This window comes from Camelus bactrianus, chromosome 18 (assembly GCF_048773025.1).
Source record: "Camelus bactrianus isolate YW-2024 breed Bactrian camel chromosome 18, ASM4877302v1, whole genome shotgun sequence".
Classification (NCBI taxonomy): domain Eukaryota; kingdom Metazoa; phylum Chordata; class Mammalia; order Artiodactyla; family Camelidae; genus Camelus; species Camelus bactrianus.
The window spans coordinates 37,847,680-37,872,611 of NC_133556.1; the positions used below are offsets into that span (position 1 = coordinate 37,847,680).

The 24,932-nt window shown below is 40.8% G+C and overlaps 1 long non-coding RNA gene across 1 annotated transcript in view; it reads left to right on the top strand.

Moving 5' to 3' along the window:
- LOC141573854 (uncharacterized) overlaps nucleotides 1-9,828 on the top strand; it is a 29,825-nt gene extending 19,997 nt beyond the window's left edge. Inside the window, exons 2-4 of the long non-coding RNA XR_012500182.1 lie at nucleotides 1,611-1,796; nucleotides 4,272-4,496; nucleotides 9,696-9,828. This is a non-coding gene — a long non-coding RNA (uncharacterized LOC141573854). The remainder of the gene's footprint in view (nucleotides 1-1,610; nucleotides 1,797-4,271; nucleotides 4,497-9,695) is intronic.
- The last annotated feature ends 15,104 nt before the right edge of the window (nucleotides 9,829-24,932 follow it).

Below are 24,932 nucleotides of genomic sequence, written 5' to 3' on the forward strand. Positions count from 1 at the left end.
GTTGTCCCCAGTCTATGGATAGGAGGCTGAGATGCAGAAAATTTCACTGACTTATGAGTGTCAAAGCTACCCAGTTCTGTGGGAGTTCAAAGCCTCATGATTGTCCCCAGCATCTATGCTGCTCACCACCATGCTCCACTACTGCCTGGAATCATTAATGAAAAAGTCTTTCCTTTTTTGGTTTCTTGTTTGTTTGTTTTCTCATTGGGAACCTCATTTCCTCATTTTCCTTTCGGATATCAGTGTAGGTTTATTTTAGGTCTCATGTAGGCAGAAGCATTGCTATCAGTTAACTTCTTTATTACTCACTCTCCGATGATCATTGTTGCTATTTGACCTAATCAAGTCATGATTAAGTCTTTCCTGCTCATGACACTGAAAAGAGTCATGACTTACAGAATGCTCAGAGAAGAAAATAATTGATTGATTTTATTTTGCTACCCAATCAAACCAATCAAATAATAACCCCGGTGTTGACACAGTCGGTAAGCCCTCCAGAATAGGGTCACTGTCTTCCTTGTGTTTCGTTTGTTTGGTCACAGTGTCTGGATAGTGACTTGCTGTCTAGCAGTTTTGTGAGGATACGGTGTTCATGAATCATTGTAAGGACAGAATTTTGACAACAGACTGTATTGGTCATTTCACGAGGGAAAAGATAATATAGAAATACTGCTCAGATCTATTTTAAAATTAAGTTTGCAATGTTGAGAAGAGTTCAAGAAACCATACAAAGATCTTTTTCACTTATTTTAGATCTATCTTAGGCACATTATGATTACATAGCAGAGTAACTTATCAACTAGTTTTGACAAGAGGGGTGTATTATTGATTATTTGTTTTAGTTGAAATATTCTACCTGGGAAAAAGTAATCAGTGCCCATAAATGAACAAATATGTTTGTATTTCTATGTAACATGGGAGCAGACTTCATATGTTTCTATATAATATATATGACTGTGTGTTTTAATCTGTCTGTCAGTGTATTTATAGTTTTTCAGCAATGTTCTAACTTTAGAATTCTTCTAAGAAAATCACCCCCGATTCTAGCGCAGTTTGTACTGTGTATCCTGTCTTATGCATGGGATTCCACTGTCTTCTCAGTGAGGAATTTCCTCCCCTACTGAGGTAGTAGCAGAGTTAAAGGAACTATGATTTCTAGGCCTTTGCTCTCCATGTGTTTGCATTTGGCTGTCAATCGCGATTTTCCCTTTCTTGAATTTTCATTGTTCAATTAGAATTTTTGAAAATAAGTGTTAATATGTTGTATTTGTCTCCCTAGAAACTTGATGTGTTTGTGCTTTTCAGTTTTCAATTTCTTAAAAATGTAAATGCACTCTTGTTTTTAAGTAGTCCTTTTTCACTAGATATTTGTTTACCTCTTTATAGTTAAAATACATTTTTTCCAATGAATGAATCAGTGTGCATGTTTTAAAAGATACCTTACTTTTTATTTTCCTTATTATAACAATTATATTCATTCTAGAGAATTTAGAAAATAAGGATAAACACAGTAATAACTTAAAAATGGCCTCTAATCTCACCTAGAGATACAGTTGTAAAGTTTCAAATTGAGAATTACAAGTCCTCTCATGTTGTTCTTCTTTTTCAAGATCGTTTTGGTTACTGAGACCCTCGAATTCCCATATGAATTATAACAGCAGCTAATCAGTTTTTGCAGAGGAGCCCACTGGGATTGTGATCGAGACCACGTAGAATATACGGATCACTCTGGGGAGCACTGCCATTCCAAGAGCACTGTCTTCTGATCCAGGAATGTACGTGGCGTGTCTGTCCAGGTATTTAGGTCTTCTTTAATTTTTTTCAGCAATGCTTTGAGTTTACAGAATAATATTTTACTTTTTTTCTTTGCCTTTATACTGAGGACAAGTGTGCAAGGTACCGGAATCAGAAGTGTATTTTAGCCTCGCCCCTTGCTGCCAACATGGTCGCTGCGCTCTTGCTTTGCCTTGTGTACAATCTTGCACAAAATTGGACCTCAGTAACTCTCTCTTGAATGAATGATTATATGATTGAAGGATGATACTTGAGAGTCCTTGTGATGATTTTTCCCTCCAGCCTTTCCCCAATTCTTAACTATGCCCTTTCTCTTCCTAAACTCCAGCCTGGTTTTCAGCCTGCCTGTGACATTGATTTTCCCTTTCTGTAGACTATTCCTTTCACTGGTTCACGATAATGTTACAGGTGGGCTATGGAAACTTGCGAGATGTCAAGAAAGAGCAAATCCATTGCATGCTAGTATTTTTACAGTGTGGTATTTTTTATCGTTTGAAATTAAATCAGGCTGACCCTCTGAGCCCTCCCGTGAGCTCTTTTCACTTTCCTACATCTGATACTGCTCTGGTTGCTACATGTGCCCTTCCCCCAGCCTTGGTTTTTGGGTTAAGTCATCATCAGTGGAGCCATCTCTTTAAAAGATGAAGAGAACATTGTCTCCTTCTCCCTGGTTGGGGACTTGGATGAGATGAGATACCAGATAAAGAATGGAGTTCCACCTCATTCTGACCCCCACTCTTTCCATTCCGTTCTCCAGAGGAAAAGAGTACAATTCAACAGTATAAAGATTGATTGTGAGCTAATGAGATAGACAAGACAATCAATCATTTATTAAATATACTTTTATGCCAGAAACAAATGTATTATACACACAAAAATCACACAAAGCATGATAATATCGTGCTTACAGACGTGTGTCTGAGTTCGAGTCCTGCTCTGGAGTGACCAGTCCTGTGAGATGGAGAACTGGTAGGTCGGCTTAGGCTCTCCAGGACTGGTTTTCTGTCCTGCAGAGATGGGGCTCGCTAGGCTTCCCTCCCCCGTAGAGGTGCTGTGGGGTGTAACTGTCACGCGTGCACAACTGCTCGTTCCTCGTAAGTGCAGGATAGCATAGATTTTGCGGTGATGGCTTTATGACCACCCCGTGTAGACTCTCAGTGCTCCAAAGGGATGCCTTGTGGTTTGGAGATGGGATTCTCATTTCTGTAAATACCCAAGGATTGTGGTATTGGGCCCTGCTGATTTGAATCTATTCTTTAGAAAGTACATATTGTAGATATATTTTTCAAGCATGTGTGCTTTTTTTCTTTTATTATTTATAGTTCTACCCTCTCATCTCTTGGTGTGACTTTTCATGGAATCCAGGAAACAGTCCTAAGCTTCCTGCCTCTTCACTCTTCTCTGTGGTGGTTTTCTTCCCTGACTAGAAGAGGGTTTTGCACAGGAACTTTTATTTGTTCCCCTTATCCTGGAGTCTCTTTTTCGGTCTGCCCATCTCTCACCTGTTCATCTGTCCATTTATCTACCCACTCATTCTTCTGACTTGTTCCAAAAAGCATTTCAGGCAGCTTACAGAAGAACAGATACCAAATAAACAGGTTAGAAAATGGGGCCAAGTTCAAACTGTGAGGCTAGGAGGCGAGCCTGTGTGAGGGTTGCAGCCGTGAGACACACGCCTCTGCCCTGTGACTTATAAGATCGACAGCAAGAGTGTACATGATGCTTCCAGCAGACACAGGGTAACAGGGTTTGTGGGAGATGCTCATTGGCTGTGAAATAAATAAGTGGCTCAGGAGAAGCCCAACCTTTCCAGCTACAAAGGCTTAGGAGAATATTTTGAGTGTCTTCCAAAATCAGGGTATTGCATTGTTTCTTTTGTCAGAGTTCTACGTATAGTTGTTTACATTCTATACCTGGAAATTTCTCCAGAACTTCTTACCAAATGAGTGCCATTGCTCGGGAATGGGGTGGTTCTGCTCATTGACAAGGGTTGGCCAGAAACCGAAAATGACAGCTTCAAAGGAGCCTGGGATATGTCAGTTATGTTTTGTCAGTGCTGTAGATTTCAGGAAATGCTTTCACACTTTCTCTCCATCTGAGGCGGCAGCGTGCTCTCTTAGCAGCATCAGGAGCTCAGAGCCACGGGATGTTCGGGGCTGACTGCACTGCCGTCAAGACAGCCAAGCTAGTCACTGCAGGCGTGGTCCTTTCAAATAGTGCATTTCATGTTCAATAGTAGAAGGTTTCAACAGGGAGTTAATTAACTGAGTTAATTAACATTTAATAAATATGAAGCTTTGATGAAAAGACTGTTATAGGCAGAATATAAGTTGTGAACTGTTTGAAAACGGTTTCATTACAGAAATTTCAGTAGGGAAGATAAACAGTTTATCTTATTTATGCCTCTCTTTTAAAGTAAAAAAGAAACAAGGCAGAAAAGGCAGAGGATGATTTCTGTTCTTCCTCTCGGCTTGCAGGTGCCCTCACATCCAGTGGCATCCATCCAGACACCAACACTGACACTGGCCATGCTCAGAACTGCCTCAGCCCTGAAGACACAAGTGACAAATAGAAGGGGGCCGCGCCCTGTTACAGCAGGTGCTCTCACTTTGTGGGTCCTTATGTAACTGCACGGTGTTAATCAGGATCGCCCGTTCTACATTGTGTGGCGCTGCTGCGGTGTCTCCTAGTTATTTGTTTCTGTAAGTACTCGTGTATTATTCTCCAATGTGTGGTACTACACATCTAAAAATGCTTTTTTCAGATGAAAAATAATGTATATTTAATATAATAAGTCTGAAAAAAGGGACAAAAGAGGCTATCCAGGTCCCACTACTCAGAAATAATAATGAACACTTTAACATCTACTTTCTGTTCTTTTCATCAGTGTGTATCAGCTCTGTCATAAAAACCAGTGAGCACTCTGTGCCTGTTTTCTGTGTGGAGACCTCCATTTTCCATTCGGCTTATTACATGTTTTTCTATAATATTCTATCTCTCCTGGCATGATTTTTAATGACCAGTATAGCATTATGTCTTGTGGAGGCATCGTCCATTTTACTTCGGGCTTAAATAAACTTTTAAATTCCAAGTGTACTTAACTGAAATACTGAAAAGAGAACTGTGGTGGTACCGAAAGAGCCCTACCTCCCTTCCCCTAATTTCCTGAGTGTAAAAGCTGTTGCCAATGTGGTGTATATATTTCATGACCTTTGTGCCTATGACATATATATATACCCATACATACATACATACATACATACATATGAGAAATCTATGTATATGTGTGTATATATGCTTTTTTGAAAAATAAGGCCATACTATATGTTTTCTGCAGCTCGCTTTATTCACTCAGGGGTATATCATAGACGTCCTCCCACTCCAGACTCACCCGGTCCTTTCAGATAGACTGGAGGGGTCTCCTGATGTGCAGGTGTGTTCTCTTGTGCAAGGACACCTTTGGTGGGAGAGTGCTGTGGACAAGGCCCTGGGCCACGGGGAAACGCTGGCCCCCTCAGTGCCCACAGCTCACCGTGATTTACCGCATCATTGTCTTGATGGTGGACACTTAAGTTTTCTCCATTTTCCACTGTCAGAAAGGATGTTTGACTGGCATCTTTCTTTAACAGACATTCCTGTGATCTTGTATGAGCATGCCTTTAGTTAAGTCTTCTGGAAATTTAGTCCCTGGATGTGACATTTACATTCATCACAGGCTACTTTCAAGTGACTAGAAATTCCTTCTCCAGTGTGGAATGAAAAATGTAGAATTACTTATGTAACCAATTCTCTATCGCTGGATATGATTTCACTTCAGCTTTTCTTCCCACCAGTGTAAACAGTACATCTATTTGAACTGATTTTTTTTCTAAACGAAACGATTCCTAGAAGTGGGGTTGAATCAGTGTGTACACACGTTTTTCAGAGTTTACATATCCATTGACATGTCATCCTCCAAAAAGGTCGCTCACAGTTTTTTCTCCCACAGATGGACACTAGCTAAAATATGTTTTAAAAATATTTACCAATAAGATGAGCAAAAGTGCTTTTTCATTGTTTTAGTTTGCATTTGATGACCAGTGAGGTATTGAGCATTTTTCACTGATTAGCCATCTGACTTTTGAAAAGTGAATGATCCCTTTTGTCCTTTGCACAAATTTAAGTGAGGAAGCTTCTTTTTGCTTTGTGACAGCTCTTTGTATGTTATGAACATTAATCCCTTGTCTTCATCAACATCTATCACAGAGTTTTTCCTTGTCATTTCTTTCGGCTCATTTTGTTCAGTAGGTTTATTTTTGTTGTAGCTCAAAATATTCTTAAGATAGTAAATGTCTTCCTTTTGGGTTTTATATTTGTTATTATTCTTAGAAATACTTTCTTATAATGGTATATATCTCTTATGTAGGTTTATTTAATGTCTAAGATGGAGATGATAATAGTACTTGTTATAGTGAGAAGTTGAATTAATGTGAGCAAAGAGTTGTATTTGCTGTTATTAGTATTTTAATATTTACATCACTATCTGTAATTTTTTTTGTGGTCATTATGACAGGAATAGAATTTGTTCTTTCCAGGTGATTCTCTGATTGTCCCAGGACAATTATTGAATTCATAATTTGCTCTTTGATTTGAAACGCCACATGCACAAAATACTTATGTACACTAGAGTCTCTTTTTGAGCTCATGCTATATTTCTGTCAATCTTACTTCCTTACTCCAGCGCCATATCTTACATATTGTAAAAATTAATTATTATCTGACAGTGTGATTTTTTTGTTCTTTTCTTCCATTCCAAACTTTCTTGGCTATTATTATGACTTTATTATTCCTGAAGAATTCTAAAATATTTTGTTCAAGTTAAAAAAAAATTCAGATAAGAGTATTCATGGGATTTTTAATAAGTTTTGAATTATTTTTAGGAGAACTTCCATATTTACAAAACTGTTTTCCTCCATGCAATATGTTGATGTCTCTACATTCACACCTCTTATTTACCCCTCAGTACAGTCCTGTAGTTTTCTCCATGTACAACATGGGCATTAATTTTGAGTTTATTCCAGATTATTTTTGATGTTTTTGTTAATTTTATAAGTGAGAATTTTTTGCTATTATATTTTTAACTGTTTAAACTGACACCTAGGAAGGCAGATTCGGTTTGTAAATACTCACTTTGTAACAAATCATTTAAAATTGTAAGTATTAAGTAATTGTTCCAGGATCCTTTCTTTTGTGCTTTTAAAAATTTGTTTAAAATATTATCAAAATGGTCATAGCTAAGAAGTATAGGTTTGGAGAAAGATGGAGAGAGGTAGTGTGGCTCATGTACAAACTCTGAGCACTTTAATGGCTGCCTTTAGGCTGGAGAAGCCCCAGAAGAGCCCAGGTTAGACCAGGGGTGGCTTTGTATGCACTTGAAAGCCAGCTTTCCTACCTGTATGGTGAAGCCTGGTGGGCGTGGCAGGTAGATGATCAAGGTCTGATCGAGGTCATTGGCTGCACAGAGAGCTGTGTCTTTGAGAACTGGAGTCCATCGCCATGGGAAATGCTTGGCGCCAGGAACACTGCAGGGGAGCTGGGGAGTCTGTGTGTTAAGGATTTTCCAGTCCTGGGAGTGGGAAGATCAGACTCTGCATTCAGATCTGAGTTTGAATTCATCCTCTCTTATTTACTGGTCCTCTGACTTTTGTCAAGTTATCTACCCTCTTTGAACTCCTATTTTCTTATCTCTCAAAATAGGAGAATTATGGCCTGCTGCTAGAGTGTTTGATCAGGATAAATGATTTGTTTCTATAAGATGCCACTTACAGTCACAAGCTCAGTGAGAAATGGGCTGTCACCTCTTCATCTGCAACTCAGTGCTCTACAGGACATCCGGGCAAAGCCAGTCCGTAATTTGTTTGTGATGCAAGTAGGAACAAAATTAATGTCTTGTCTTTCCCTTGCAGTATTCTTACTCCTTTGCTTCATTTACTTCTTTCCTCCTTTCCTTTTCCCTCCTCCAACAAATAATCCTGAGACTCTCTCAGAACACTAGATTCAAATTACTTTAAAGGGTGTCTCATACTCATGAAATGACAGTAACTTAAAAAAAATCTGTACAGATCCCAGAAGTCATTGTATTTGATTTACACACACTCACGCACACCCACCCACACACACAATCAGCCTACCTACCACTTGCTGAGGGAGAAGGACCAATTTTTCTGAGTTTTCATTCACTGAGCGTGAGAGCAAAGTCTCTTACACAGACTTTCACCTTGCTTAGTGCATGGTGTTTTTAATTGGATTTCTGCTTTGTGGCCATAGAACTATTCTTATAGAAGAGAGGATGTGGAGGCATAGACATTCTGCTGACATATTGGTGTCAACATATTTGAGTTGGAAAGGACTTAGGACAGCATAGATTCGTAACTTTTTATGAGTGAGAATCCATGATGGTGTAACTTGGACAAGAACCTGGGTCTTCTGTCTTCGTGTCCACGTGGATGAAGAGGCAACAGGGTGGGAGATGGCAGGGATCCTTCTTGCTTGAGTTCCAGGGTCTTGCTAGTTTTCATTGCTCAGCTGCCTTTAGTTTAGGTCCGTGTGGCCTCTCATGGGAAGGTCACTCTGTCCTGAAAGACTGAGATTCTAATCAGCAAAAAGCCCTGGACCCACTCATATTTCCCAGAGTTTTTCTGCTGTCCTGCTGACAGTTTATATAAATGATACCTAAGAAAGTACTGGATATAAAATCCTTATTGTTATCATTTGCCCTCAAGTTCCATAGGAATGGAGTGCTGTCTCAGGCTGTCTAAGGCTAGATCTGAACAAAGATAGGGTGATAGGCTGTGCTGCTGGACCCTCCCCAGTCGAAAGGGATTTCCACCTTAGTTTTTAGAATCAGACAGATGAGTTCAAATCTTGCCTTTACCAGTTATTAGCTTTGTGAACTTGGGGAAGAAACTGTACTTGTTTGTGTCCAATTTTCTTTATCTGTAAATAAGTTCAGTATTTACTTTAGGGTTTTTGTTTTAGAATTGAATGAGCTAATTTCCTCATTTATACCTAAAATACTGATCGCGTGGTTCTATGCTGGTGCCTTGGTAGAAGATTACTATGGGACTCAGCAGTGAGAATGCAGGTGGGGGACCCCTGGATCATAGAGCTTATATTCCAGGATATGCTTGTAAAAGACTGGATGTGCAGTGGATTTTTAGTAAATGTCCATTCCTTTCCTTATCCACATTGATTGTGTATATATCTTTGTACAATATATGAACAATTTTTTATTGCAATTTAAATATCTTTGTAGTATTTAAATTATGTAGCTATAACAAAATACATGAAATAAAATGATTTGTCTTTTATTTTCTTTTCAATATGCAAAACAAAATAAAATAGAAAAGAAAAAAAGGTTTTGAAGGAGTAGAAATAATTTTATTTCTATGGAATCAATTCCCTATGTTAGGTTTTTTAGTTGTGTTGTTAAACAGCATATAAAATTGATAGGTAGTGACTTCAGTGTTGATAGGTAGGTGAGTGTAGTTTCTTTTTGTGGTTGTCTTTGATGAATTATTTGAACTAGATCATAAATGATGTGCATGTTACATATTGGAAACGAGGAAAGAGTGGAGACATACTACCTCCAATGCAGTCATCTTGTTACCAAGTCGAAACTCGTACTGCTTGCTGTATGACAGGCCAATAAATCGGGAGATTGAGGTGTTGGAGCAAGGAATAGTGACTTTATTTGAAAAGCTGGCAGACCCAGAAGATGGCTGAATGACATGCTGGAGAACCGTCTCCCCCAAGTCAGAAATCAGTCCGCTTTTATACTAAAAAGGGGCAGGGATGTGGTTGGTTGTTGCAAACTTCTTGCGGTACAAATTCTTTCTCCTTGGAATTCTTTGTTCTTGCAGCTGTCCACGTGGGTCAAATCATGGTGCCCCTCTAAAACCTCCAAAAAAACCCAAAGTTGGTTTTCTATTTTGCAACTTGCCATCTCAACATAAGTGCAGAAGAGTTAACATCATGAAAGATCAGAGCCCGGAGAATAGGCTCTCCTGGATATTTCAGGCTAAAGGCAACTTTCTTTTACCAAAGGTACAGAGATTCCAAGTCTGAGCCTAGAAAACAGCAAAGGTTTAAAGCCAAAGGAACAGATCTAACATGCAGCCAAATTTATTCTTTTCTATTACAATTTCTTTTTCCACCACATAAATAATTTTAGTAAGAAACATGAGCAATTTTTTTACTTTTGCTTCTTAGTAACGGATAAGTGGGCCAAATACATTTATGAGAGCAGGGATGCTGTGCGGGCATTGGGGTCACAGCAAACTCTTGTTGGGGGTGGTCAACTCTGCAACATGTCTGATGCCCCGTGGGTGTTGGTGAGGGACCCCATAACCAGGGGCTCTCTTCAGGAACCAGCATATGGGCATTGACCTCTGGAGACCTCTTTTTCAGCTGCCGGAAATTTTTTCACATACTGTGACTGAAAAACCACTTCAGCTGGTGATAATTAGGGAATAAAGGAAGAGGAAAAGGGCTTGGATTAGATTAGAAGAGAAGGACAGAATATCAGGGATCCTGGGGGCTTGGCAGTGGGTCCTTGGGAGAGAAGGGAGCAGAGGTGGGGAGGGGCACGGCTCTGGAACCAGCTCCTGCACTTTTCCCAGGGCCCAAGTCACACAGCTTTTAATTGGCCCAGGATGCTCTCCTGTCTGGATGTCACCCTGGGCAGAACCTTGAGAATCGAAGGTAAGGGGTGGGCAGCACTCACCTAGGGGATCACTGAGGACTTCGTTCAAGTCCACGGTGCCTTTTATGGTCATGTGTCTTCACTTGCCCTTTATCTTAGGATCTGAGAAGCAGGAGCAAGGAACGCAGGGAGAGATCCAGGAAGACATCTGACTGTGTTAAGAGACGACAGTCACAGCCACACGGGGAGCGAGGACACTTGCAGCAAAGTAAAACGACTTCACAACTATTGCATCAGAGCTGCCGGTGTGAGAGAGCCTAAGCCTGTCTCAGAGTGCAGGGGACAAGTGGAAAGGAATGGTAAATTTCCACTGACAGTTGAAATTTTGTTAAATAGCCTGCTACTGTTGCTTGTATCACTTGAATGAATGCAGGCATATTTCTATGGGCATTTTTATGTTCACTCAAACCCACCAGCCACTCTTGCCCCCATCGGGGATGGGCTTTCTCAAGCACAGTGCACCTCCTGCTTGGGTGGGCCACGCTGCGGTTCCTCGCCTGGGGCCGGGCTGCTGCAGGGCACTGAGTCCCCGAGGCACGGCCTGCGAGACACGACAGGAACACCTCTGCTCTTGACTGAGGGCCTCCGTTTCCCCCTGCAGTGTTAGAATGCTGGTGACTGAGTTAGAAGCATGCTTCGAAGCTGTCCATGTAATTGCCATCCAGAAGCGGAGCCTGAGAGCTTCCGAATTTCTCCAGAATGCGGTTTACATTCACCTTCGATAGGTGAGTGTATGTCCTTTTACAAGTGGAGGAATTACTGCAGTTTTCCTGGAACTTACTCACCACTAGTCCATCTGATTTTTCTGTGCTAGGATTCAATATGGCATGCTGAAAATTCTGGAGTCAGCTCTTGAAACCCTGATGAAGAGGATTACTTTATTTCTTTATATGATAGTATTTTACTTTCAAAATTCAGTTTTCGGTTCTTTCAAAAATTTTTTGGGGGGTTGGAGAAAAAACTTTGCTCTTACCATCTTTGTGACCTGTTGCTATATGCCTCTCACCTGTCTTCTGTCACTTGTGAGGCGGTTCCATTCGTGACCCTGTCCGGGTTGTTCATGGTATAAAATATAAAGTCTGTAAAAGTACAGTCCCTTTTACTCCGAAGACATTCCACAAATACTACTTAAATCTGGGTGTGGTTTTAAGAAGACAGAATCATTAGAACATGTACTTGCAGGTTGCTAGTGCAAAATCCCCAAATCAATAGTCTAGCTCAACATCTAAAATCTTTCTAATCTACCTTGGATTTGTATGTATAAGTGAAGCAGTTTGCTAAGAACTCAAGACCAGGGTTAGAATACAGGCTGGTGTAGCTCAGCAGGTCCTCCCATGCTGATGCTCTGCCAGAGGGTGGGGCCAAGGGGAGAGGGCGTGTCCTGCCCTCCCTGAGCTGACAGTTTGATGGCAAAGACCTTCATCAGGTGAAGAACTTGACTTTCTTCTAAGAACAGTGGGTTTGAAATCAGTCCTAAAAGCGTAGGAGTGACACAATCCCATTTGTCTCAAGTAGGGGAGAGTGGCTTTGGGGCCACTTGGGAGACTCGTGAGTCCAGGTGGGCAGTGTTGGTGGCTTCCACTTGACCGGTGGGACGGTCAGTGGGTAAAAGCGAACAGATTGAAGGCATGTTTAGATGGTAAAAAGGAAAGGATGAATGCTGTCTGTGAAGGTAGGATGGAGGAAGGAACAGGTTTCTGGGTGGATTAATGAGGTAAATGATGGTCCTGCTGTGCTCTGAGGAGGGAAATCTGTAGAGGGATATCTGGGGGATAACTGATGAGTACAGCAGTGGGTAAAGTGAAAGGCTGTTAGATATGTGGTTTGGGAGCTCAGGTGAGAGCCAGTAGTGAGTAGGGGGAGGGGAGAGAGTCTTTCAAATCAGTTTGTCTTGTGAACATACAAATAAGAATGAGTAATGACACACTTAAAACCTCTATATTCTGTATTTAAAGCCCAGTAACGTTTTGCTATATTGACTGCAGGGGTTCTTAATTTTTTTTTAATAGAAATAAAATAAATAGAAACAAAATAGTGGAGATAATGAACATCTTAGAGTTGATGTGTGTCCTTGAATGTATTTTCATACCTCATCTGTTTATAACCATAATCTACAAAAAGATCGCTTGCTTAGCATAAGAGTTAAAGAGAGGGACGTGACACACAGTGTTGGGGCTTGAAGCTGATCTTCTCGGCCAAATTAAGTCACCTCTCTGTGCCTTAGTTGCATCTTCTGTGACTTCCCCAGGGCCCCTCATCACAGCTGATTTCCTAGACTAGATGTTGGGAGGGAGGCTGCTGAAAGGAATAAGAAGTGGCAACTTCCAAGGATATTGAAGAGAGAGACAAAAACAGATTAAAGCCGATAAACTGAGTAAAAATACCCTCAAAAGAGAAAGAAACCCGCAGTGTTTTGAGCCATTTAGTGTAAGGGAAACAAAATCAGGTAGACCCAAAGCTCTTGAGCATGTGAGTATTGTGGGTGGGAGGGTGTCATCAGAAAAGGGTTGAGAAAAGGACTTTTCATTTCCCTAGACGTTTCCAGTAAGAATGGGGAGCTGAAGAGAAAACCCGCTGCTTCACAGTGGAAGCTGCTGTTTTGTGCAAAACTGACACAGTTTGGAGACCAGTTATCAGCGGTGCTGGCAAATGAAGAGACTTCGGGATTGGGTGGGGCACTTGCTGCGACTTCCAGGTGACCTCCTGGCTGGGGGCTGTGAGGCGGGCAGTAGGTTTGCAGGGTGACCCGGGCATAATCCCTGGCTCTGAGGTTGCTGGTCTGACTAGCAAACCTGGGCACCCGCAGTCCTAATGGGGCAGCTCGGGATGTGGCCTGGGACACCTGCTGAGCTGAGGGTGAGAAGAGGGCTTCCCTGAGGGGGTGTCATGCGGAGAGTGGGAACGTGTTCCTGCAGGGGAGGAAGAGCCTCTGAGCAGGGTGCTGGATGCACAGGCAAGACCAGCCTGAGCACGGAGGCTTCTGGGAGCCAGAAGTCATACAATGGCCCGAACCGCCTTGTTCCTGCGAGACTGCAGGGAATAGATGCTGAAAAATTAGGTTAGGGTCAGACCCTGTGGTGTTATATGAGTGCCAGTAAAGACTGGTCAGGCAGGCACGAGAGAACCCTGTGGGTGTCCCAGCTGGGGCGTCACACTGGAGGGAGGAGCAGAGTTATAGACTTTGCCACTTATTAGCTGTGTGACTTTGAGCAAGATCACCCAGACTCTCTCTATATATATCTTTATCTGTAAAGTGACAGAGTGACAAGCTCGTGTCATCAGAAGGCTTAGTTTAGCTCTGATCCTCTTTGTCCAGTCCTGTCAGTGCTGCCCTGTGAGGTTCTGCAGCGGCTGCTCTTACCCTGAGAAGGGAGGGCGTAGAGGGACATTGTAGTGCCCGAAGGCAGGATGGGTTTGTTTAAAAGAAGACATGTTGCCGGCTGCAGCTGCAGACCTGCAGGCAGCTTGGTTGATGGTCGTGGAGAGAACTTTGGAGTCCTTAGCGTCGTCTTAAATCTTGTTTTCCCTTGCGGACCGGATTTGCCTTTGCAGATTGATGCTGAAGACTTGGGCTTCTAGCAAAGCTGTTTTCAGAGATGGGTATATACGTAAAATATCATATAAAATAAAATGATTTATTTAACTTGTGGGACTTCGCAGCTGTTGGGAACAGCTCTGTTGTCCTGGTTGTCACGGAGGACACTAAGGGTCAGCAGAGCGTGCGGGAGTGCAGGTAGCCTGCAGTGTTGCTGCGGGGTGTTCTCCCGAGTAGAGCACTCTGCTGAGTTGACTCTTCTCTGAGTTTGGTTGCCAGATGAGCAGACAGCAAATTAATGAGTTCTGGTGGGATTGTATAATGACAGGAAGAAAGAGGAAACCGTAGATTTTCCAGACTAAAACAAACTTTTGTTTCCTGATCCAGTGTGTTCCATTACAGAATTGATGAGTTGTGTCTATTCTGGGACTTCATTGAAATAAAAGTTCAGTTTAAATGTTAAGAGTTATGTTTTATTTGGCTGGAGGACTCGAGCAGGGATGGGAACCTCTCAGATCACTCTGAGGGACTGCTCCCAAGAGGTAGGGGAGGAGCTAGGATATATAGAAGTTTTACAAGAAAGACCAGGTAGTTGGAACAATAAAATATTGCTTGTTATCTAAAGAAAACCAGATATCTCAAGATCAAGTATTTAGTGCTTTTCTATGTATGGGAGGAAGCAAACATTTGTGTCATTGAATTCATCCCTTTGGCAAGTACCTAGCTATCTAGGGCCAGTATCCTGTCCTTTCTTACTCTGAGTCCGCTCAGAGGGCACCACTGTGAGTGGCTGAGAGGCTGGGCTGCAGGCATGCACTCGCTGGGGGTGGCAGCAGCCGCTGATGACTTGGTTTCAGCATTCTTTGTTTACTGACATGGTTGCAGTGTTTTCATTCACAGTGCTCCCCCTTGGTCCTAAATTCTGCCAATATTTTGAGAGACATTTCATGACCAATTTTGTCCCATGGTGCTAGGATGGCTCAATCCTAGTTCAGGTGAAGAATCTTCTGAGTTGCCATTCAAGGTGTTAGTTTTTTATCAGGCCCTGTTGATACTAAAAATTCTCTGGATCACCTGTCTTACTTGTTTGTTATGATCCAGGAAGTGTTTTCCCTTCATTGCTCATTACCATACATAGAATCACACTATTACAATTACTTTATTCAGGGTTATAAATTTTATCTATTTCTTCAAGATGTTTAGCCATCATCAATTTTGTAGGCCTAGTTACACTTTGGGAAATGTAACAGACAATTTTATAAAATAGACAGGATATAAGTAATACAGCTAGTAACGTTAATAAAGTCACGATTAAGAATTTAATAGTCGGGAAGTTGTATTTTGGGGTTAAAATTTTGCTTGTGTTTCTGATTGAGTTTGAGTGATCTTATGAGAAAGTTCATATTTATGGTCAGTCTCAGAGCAGGTATTAATTGGTCAGGTGAGGTCTCCCACCTTGTAAGATCAACAGAGGCCTAAACAGAACTATAATTTCTTTTTAGAATAACGTTTCTGAGGGCTGTCTAGTTAGAGCCTTGGAGTAGGTAAACCCACCAAGGTAACACAGAAGAACTAGACATAGGTAATTTACCATAAACTTAATTGGAGTAGTTCATAATCAAAGGTAGGAGAAATTATCACAGTAATTTTTATGCAGGCCTGGTACGGTGTCTTGGGTCAGCTGTCTACCTCAGATATCGTCTTCTTCTCATCCTGGCCTGGTAGCTTTTTCTCCATTTGGCCATTGTTTTAAGGTGAGCAGTGCTCTATAGGCCAGTGCATTGCAGGGGCTATTTCTGATAGGAAATGAACCCGAAAGTCCGTTTCCTTCAGCTTTAGTGTGTATGGTCTATTTAAGAGTACCTGATAAAGGGTCCTTCCATTCAGGTTGGAGACAGTTCTTTAAGTCATGCCTGTTTCAGTTTGTTTAATCCCCTGGCTGCAGGTCATGGGGCATTGGAACTTTACCCAAGGATAGATTAGTGAGCTTCAGAAACAAAGCTAGAGTATCCTATTAATAATTCAGTTAAACTGTACAGCAATGTGACATAACAGCAAGGAACGATTGGGAAGTGTGTTAGTAAATATGGACGTCAATTAACAAAACTAGAATTTAATATCCACTAAAATATAATCATTTTTCTCTCTAAAGTTACCCTCATTTTTCTCAAATAAAGTCATGTCAAGATTAATTTGTTTACATGTTGTCTGATTATTTGATCATATAGACTTTTTTAAATTGGCTGTGTTGGAACTTTTAATTAGGAATCTCAGGGTAGAATGTTAATAAGGTTTGCTAAGGCCAGGAAAGCCCCGTCAAGGGCTTGTCATGGATTTCTGCCTTACAGATTTAGGTAAATTCTTTTCTCTTTAAAATCCTTAAAATACCTTGAGACTCCAATAGGTGTTAGGAGATGATCTTCCTCATTTGTCTGATAGAGCCACTGGGGACCTAAGAGTTTTTAGTCTATTGAGGGATCAGATAGAGAGAAAAGATAACTGTTCCAAGTCTGATTACATAGGTATAATTTATCAAATTGCTGTGAATCATAGCTAGCTTAAAGAGAAGAGATTCTTTATGTCTGGGAAACAGGTTAAAAGCCAGTAGTATTTTAAACAAAATCAAAAATTATAACCATATTCACCAGTTTACTCAGTCCCATGTAACTAATTCTTTTAATCACAGTTTTCATTGGAAATTTAAAATTTCTTACCCAGTTTAGTTCACTGCTATAGTTTGAAATTTATTAGAAATCAGTAAATCTCCTTGAAGAGCAAGCATTTTGCAAAACCATCAGAAGACAACCATTAATTGTCTATAAATGACAAAAGATGTAAAATCATGGTTAAACACCGTTACACTATAATCGATAAAGAAACCTGGTCACTATACCCAGAATTATCACTGGTAACATTTCAGATATACCAGAATTTTAGGGAGTCCATATAATTTCTACAATATCTATATTAATAATATTTTCTCATACAATATAACCTTAGAAGATTTATTATTCATTTGACAATACCGTGTTATTTAACATGCCAAATGAAATTTACTAGATTAAAATATCTCTTTGGGATGTTTCAGGGGCCCTCTGTAGCATCCCAAACTTAACTGGAGATTAAAAGAACTTTAATTAGAAATTGATATTTGGGGAGCTTGTTTAAAGATTTCAGAACACTTGGTCAGATAAACATATAGATCACTGTAACATAGTACTAATTCATTAACAAGAAAATGCGTCAAAGGTAATGGCAGAACAGATCAGTTAAGTGGTATAAGAAGTTTTACAATCTGTTACTGAAGGTGGATTAACTTTTTAAGAAAATTTTTTCCTCTTAACAGCGAGAAAACCAAATCTAGCCTTGTACCTGCTTACTTCTAAGACTCATTTACTTTGCCCAAGTTGATTCTAAACTTAGCCAATTCCGACCACGTATGAAACTCTTTCCTCAGGGTTCCTCTTCCACAAGCCTTCCATAGCTTTCTATACTCATATTAGTGTGTCCCTTATTTTCTCTTCCATTCAGAAGTAACCAGCTTCAGGAGAAATTCACTATTTTTCATTAACAAAATATAATTCCATTCTTATATCTTCTTTTACACATTTATCTTACTTTCCTAGGATACTGAGATCATTCCCTTAATAATAGAGACTATTTCAGGGTGGCATCATCCATTTATTAGTATTTCTAAACACCTTTATTTTCTCTGTAAGAGGAAGTTACATGTTAAGTAATTCATATTTCAATCTTATTTTATCTGAAAATGGCATAGCTATTTAATAAAATCCTATCATTTGACTTAATTTAGCACAACTCTAGAATTTAAAGATACCAAACATTTAGAGATTATCTTACGCATACATTTTAAAAATATATTTTAAAAATTTACCCAAAGCTCTCATCTCATTTGCATTTAATTTACTTAAAATTTTACCACACCACATTACTGTTTTTTTCTTGACAAATCTGCAACAGATATAACAGGATCTTATTTGACTTTCATTAAACCTAGGTACAGTAAAAGCATTATACTTAATAATGATGAATTTAAAGATGTCTATGTTAATTAGAACATTCTTAAACTAAACAATATCAAATATTATCTTAATATTGAATATTTTCAAGTTCACGTGACGCTGAGTCAATTTGTTCAGTTTTTATTTTAAAAATACTTAGTTTTCAAGCTCTTATTTTTTACGTCAATTAAGCAGATCTCTTTGACTTTGATTTTTTTTTAGCTGTAGAAATATCTCACATCAATAATGTGTACACAGTCTTATAAACATACAAAAGCTAGAGATCTCATAGCTTCACTTTAAAACTTACTTATAAGATAGGTATAATAATAGTTGGAGTAAAGTTAATTTGCTTGCTCAAATCACTAAGGTTTGCTATTTATGAAACAGACATTTAAGATTTCTTGACAAAGTCTGAAGGACACGTCAGAGTTCTGAGTTTTAAAATGCCAAAAATTTCTTGGCCTTAAGTTTTATTTCGTTGAGCTAATTAGGCTCAGTCCTAGGTCACTGTTGGCTGTATTTACATTTCTGATCTGCAAGACTGAGACACAATCTTCCAATTCCCCAGAGAACTGCTCTGTCACCCAGACCCAATTTTCTCTCCTTAATTGGCATTTTTTTATCAGTGAGAAGAGCTGTAAACAAAGAATTCCGTGTTTTAAAACCTTAAGGTTTAATTTATCATGTTTTCCAAAGCTTGCATAAGGCATTTAGTAAGGTCTCTTTTCCTTGAGTTATAAGTTAAACCCAGGGTAAACCTCTTATTATATTTTTTTATTAGCCACTGAATATTAGTTTTTAGTTTTACGTTATACTGGACGGCTCATGTAACTCTGTTTGTTTCTTTTACTTTGTTCAATTAATATTTTCTGAGGGACAGATTTGTGCCCAGACTTATAACACCAAGAAGGGGAAGCGTTTTTCCATTGAAACAGATCTGTCCCACAACATAATTAAGCAAAAGTTTTATATAAAGACCATTTAAATATACCAATTTTACAAACTTTTATCTCAATTTTATTAAATCTTATACCTTTAATTTTTATATTTATGTTTTAATCAATAATTCTTATTTCTAGAAGGAGTGCCAGAAGCCTTTTTTTTTTTTTTTTGTGCATTGTATCTAATTTTATAGAAAAGTCTCTAGGATGCCCGAGGTTCAGCCAAAGAGCTTAGACACTTCTCAGTTTTTAATTTGATTAATTGGTCTGTTGTCCCAATCATTGATCAAGTATTTCAGTCTATATATACATATATTTTAAACTGCGGCAAATAAAACGGACTTGTTTGAACTTTAATGTTGGGGGGCAGTAGGTGATCTCTTTGGCCCTTTTTTTTTTACTTTATGTAGTGTAGTATCAAAACCTTGTACCTAAATCCAAAAATGTCCATTTTATTTATCTCATTCAAAATAAACGTATAAAAATATTTATCCACTTGGGATAAGCCCCGTATCTTTTTTTTTTCGACCTTTTAACAATCCTTTTTCCAGTTATTCAACCTAATTAACATTAATTATTCTAAGTTTTTATTAGCATCCCTAGAACCATTTATCAGAAAGGAAAAACACAAATGTAGCTTTTCAAACCAGTTTTATTTTTTTCACTAAGTTCTTAGCTTAACCATTAGATATATTTTTTACCTTTAAAATTGATTTTAATAGATACCAATAAAACAGCTGTTTATAATGAGATCTCTTTCAACTTTCACCAATTTAAAAGTTTTTCCAAATTAAAGGATCCATCATATGGCCATCAATTTATATATATACATATAATAATGTATATATTATTATTATATAATATATATATATAATATATATATAGTGATTTTAAACCAATAAGATGAAGAGGCTCTTCCACATGAGAGTGGGGGTGTTGCCTAAATAAAATTCAAAGGTTTACTCTTCAAAAGCTAAAGGCCTTTGTGGTCCAGGCTGATGAAACAAAGTTTAAGATGGCAAAATATCTGACAATTGGTACAAAGAATTGCTTAGAATCCCAATTTATTTGCGTGGCCACCATATGTACACAATACTTGAACCTTTTGTATGGCAGAGTCCAAGGTTTCCTTTAAAAAAAAAAGTAAACTTATATATACATACATACACACACTTAAAACACCCAGAGAAAGATAAAACGTTTACATTTCAAGGACACAGGAAGAGAAATCCAAGTTCCCCCTAACGGGGATTGTGCTTTTATAAGTTCAGAATTCCAAAAAATGTTTTTATCAGCCCTGGTTAATTACTTTCATAGTGAGGTTTTTTTTTTTTTTTCTAATTCCCAATTAATGCTGTAAGTTTTGTACGTACATAAACCTGGCTGGGGTAATAGTTGGAGGCTGGCGATCTGTCATTTTTTCTTTTCTTTTCTGTTTTTTATTTTTTTTTGAAAGTTCTATTCCACATTGTAAGTTCGGGTTCTCAGAATAAATTTGCTAGTAAGATTTCCCTCAGGGACAACTCAATGGCATGAAGTCTTTGCCTCTACCACTCCTGCAAGATTCTCTGTCACCAGAGAAAGCTGTTACCAGCCAGGAGGAGTGTCCCATTTTTGGAGTTGAAAGGTTACTCATAAGAGTTTTACTTTTATCCTGAAAAAGTCAATGGAGGTAACCAAATTGAGGAAAACATTAGACCAACCTCTTACCTAACCACTCAGCCCTGAACCCAGTGTCCTTCAACTTGGACACACTCGGGACGTCTCCACTGGGTGAGTATTTTCCTGGTATGTTTCCACCAGCCCCACTTCGGACGTCTCCGCAAGGTGGGTATTTCCCGTTATCTTTCAACCAGGCCCCACCCAGTATGTCTCCACTGGGTGGGTAATACTCCCCCAGTATCTTTTAACTGGAGGGCCAGTTACCTGGAAACACCGCCAAATAAAACTCAGGATCATCAAACAATATGTGATTTCCGAGAACCAAGAGAGACTCACCCAAATTCATCTGGACTCCCCGAGGAGGCAGATGGGCACAAAGGGCCACTTATGGTACCAAGGCTCCAGATACTCGGAGAGTTCAGGTGGAGAAAGTCTGCTCTGGGTCCCTTCATGGTGTCCAAAACTGTTGACTGAAATACATGTGCAGCCTAAAGGTTAAGAGTTATGTTTTATTTGGCGGGACGACTCGAGCCGTGATGACAGCCTCTCAGATCTCTCTGAGGGACTGCTCCCAAGAGGTTGAGGAGGAGCTAGGATATATAGGAGCTTTACAACAAAGACCAGGTTGTTGGAACAGTGAAAGATTGCTTGTTATCTAAAGAAAGCCAGGTATCTCAAGTTCAAGAATTTAGTGCTTTTCTATGTATGGGAGGAAGCAAATATTTTGGACTCCCTGAATTCATTCTTTAAACAAGCACCTAGCTACCTAGGGCCAGTATCCTGTCCTTTCTTATTCTGAATCTGCTCAGAGGGCACCATTGCGAGTTGCTGCAGCTGCTGGGCTGCAGGCCTGTCCTCGCTGGGGGTTGGCAGCAGCCGCTAATGACTTGGTTTCAGCATTCTTTGTTTACTGACATGGTTGCAGTATTTTCATTCACGGACTGATTATGGATAATCTGCAACCTTGGAAAGCAACCGAGATGGAATTACTGCAGGTACCTTCTTCTTTAATAAGCCGTGTGCAAACATAAACATGGAGGAAGCATACATTTGGATTTGGTGGTGTACGGAAGGGTTTCTGCACATTACAGGAGAACGCAATGCAGAATTCCTTAAGTCCACCTTTCTTTTCTGTAGTGGTTTCTGAGAACAGTTTATGGTAATTAACCAACATTGACAAATGGTGGCACACATTGCATTTAAGAGCTGGCCGGCTGCAAACTTGTGTATTGGACAGGTGGAATTCATAGGCAAATGGTCAGGTGGATGGGAGAGAGATGGAGCCTAGGCCTGGGCCCAGATTCTGGTTTAAATCGCCATTTCCTCACCATACGGCCTTGGACTAGAATGCAACCTCTCTTAACCTGTTGGTGAATCTGTGAAATGGGCATGATAATATTCGTTTCTTCCTGGGATTGTTGTAAGTTCTAAAGAGTATTGTAGCACACATGAAGCACTTAACTCACTGGCACTTAGCAGTTTTCACTGTGTGTGGCCGCCCCGCTTCGCGTGTGTCAGAGCCGTAAATGCAGCATGTGTCTGTTGAGGGCTCTCTGGTGGCCCCTTGAATAGGTTGTGAATTTGGTGATTCCCTTTAATCTTGGTAACTCTGTGTGCCATGGGAAGTTATTTTCATTGACAGATGAAGAATCTCAGGGTAAAGAAGACTGTGTAATTTGCCCAAAGTCAGACCATAATTTTGGGTGCAGGGGCCTCTGTTCAGCATGGGACACAGGGCCTTCTGCCCTCTCCGTTCAGCACCAGAGCCAGATGTGTGGTCGGCTGTTTCCCAGCCCAGAATATCGGGCAGGCCTCAAGACACACCTGGCCCTTCACTGCTTGAGCAAAAACTCCGGAGGAGAGGAAGTTACAAAAGGGATAAACATAAAAACAGATGACAGCAAACTGTGATCAGCACTGAGAAGGAAAGGAACACGCCTCGCAATGCTGAGCTGTGAGCTTTCCCGTCAGGGCTGCTCTGGGGGCGTTCATCTCAGCTAAACAAACTCTGCTGCTGCACCAAGGCAGGAAGGCAGGGAGCGTGTGGCCAGGTAGACAGGGCCTTGTTAATCATACTCATTCCCCATTAAGCTGCAGCTGTCACGGGCACTTACCTAGTAAACAGATGTCTTCCATAATCATCACGCACTTTTCTTGGTAGTTTTATTGCCCCACCTTTGAGATGAGGTAATTGAAGCTGGGCAGTTTGCTGCATGCCCGTGATCACCATGGAAATACCCCCACTAGTCTTTCAACCTAGACTGGTGTGGCTGTCATGTCCCAGCCCTGTGAATGGCATCGTGTTGCTTCTCCCAAGTGGCCCAAATGACTGACATTGATATTCTTAATTCGTAGGAAATGGTATGTGACAATAAGAGGAAAAGGTAGTAAGAATTTGTTTGGAAAACTAGAACAAAATCTAATTCTTCCCCAGCTGGGGAAGCGTACCCTGTGTCACTCACCCCACTCACTGCGTGTCACCTCCTCCCTGCCGTCTCCGCATTCAGAAGCCACTCTGAGCCTTTGAAGAACATTTTGCCTCATGACACTGTTGACTAGGACCTGCGACCTCTCTGTCCCTGGTTAACTCTCTCTTCAAAGCCATTTAAATTTTTTGCAGGCTCCTCCGCTCAGATGTAAGAATATCCCCTTTCAACTTCTTGATGAAGCTCCTTAATGAAGATCTCGTGAAGGAAACTTAGTCAAAACCTGGGAGGTATGCACACAGTGACTGCAACCTCAGCACTTTATGAAGTTCAGAATCAGATTTGTGGGTGACTCAGGAAAGGCTTTTTTATGGTAACAAGGGGAAAGTGAAAGGATGCAGGCTGTGTGAGACTGAAACATCTCGGTCCCAGCCAGCAAGGCACCTGCGTTCAGGATGGTGTGTGGGGAGTGCAGAGTTCTCACAAAGAAAGAAGTGTTGGGATGGGAGGGAGGACAGTTAGGTACTTTACTGTGGAGGGAAAAAGTGGGGTAAGCATTTCCTGGTTGAACAAGAGGACTGTGACATCATGTGCTTCTATTTTGGAGAGAAGGGTTTTGTGGGGACAGGCCTAGGGAGAACGCTCTGTGGCTGGGGAGTCAGCACAACAGAGAAACACAGAGAACCGTGCAGACCCCAAGGCCCCTGCTGGGGAAGAGGCTGCCCGCCAATTCGAGCCCTGGGGGCAGCTTCTGTCTCTTAGCTGGGGCCTCAGAGCTCCCTTCACAACCCAGTCCTGTTAATACAAGGAAAAAAACGTGAGGCATGAGAAGGGCTGTGTCCCAGGCTTTGGTTGAGCCCCTGGGATGTGTCCCACCAGATTTTGTTTCTTGGCTTTGTGCAGTAAAGTATTCAAGATCAAGCCAGTGTTGAGGAAAGGTAGATTTATTCACAGAGGCACATTGAAAGGCAAGAGAAAGGCCACGAGGTGTGGGGTTTGGGTGCTCAGATTAAAAGTAGGTACACACTCCACAGAGTGTGGGCTTTCTCTGAAGAGGGAGAGAGAGGGGTGACCGCGAGGTCGCGCTGTGTTGCTCGTTTTCTTGGGCTTGGTGGTTTCATTTGCTAATATATAGAAGGAGCAGCCTAAGGGCAAGGGGCTGGGATTCCCAGGGAGTTGGCTATTTCCCACCCTTTGACCTTTTGTGGCTAGCCTTGGGACTGCCATTGTGCCTTGGGACGTTATTCACCATGTTACTATTACAATGGGTGTATGATGAAGCTCAAGTTCTGCTAGAAGTTAAATCTCTTCATCCTGAGCCTCAAGGCCTACTGGGGGTTGAACCCTTCACCATTTTGATGTTAATTGCTGTGGCCTTCCTTGAATGGCTGTGCTCTGCCCCTTCCATCCTGTCTCACTGTGATGACACAGAGAGAGCAAAGGCCGGGCCCTGCCTGTGCTCCTGCATTTAACAGCAGGAAGTGTGGAGTGGGCTTATGATGACTCTGAGTGGTGAGAAGGATGTTTCAGATTTTGCCACGTGAGACATGGGGACCTGCCAGCAGCCATCACAGATTTATCTCAAGGGCATTATCGCTTGTGTTGTTACGGAAACAACAGGCCAGCCAAGAAATATGCACTGAGATTTATTACGCCAGCGGGCTCAGAGGGGCTTCTGTTCCGAAGCTCTGAGCACCTCCAAGACCTGCACATGAGGTTCTATAGGGTTAATTACAAGTAAGGGGCTATTAGCCAATAAGGCTCAAACAACAAAAAGCAAGGAATCAGTACACTGAAGCTTATGAA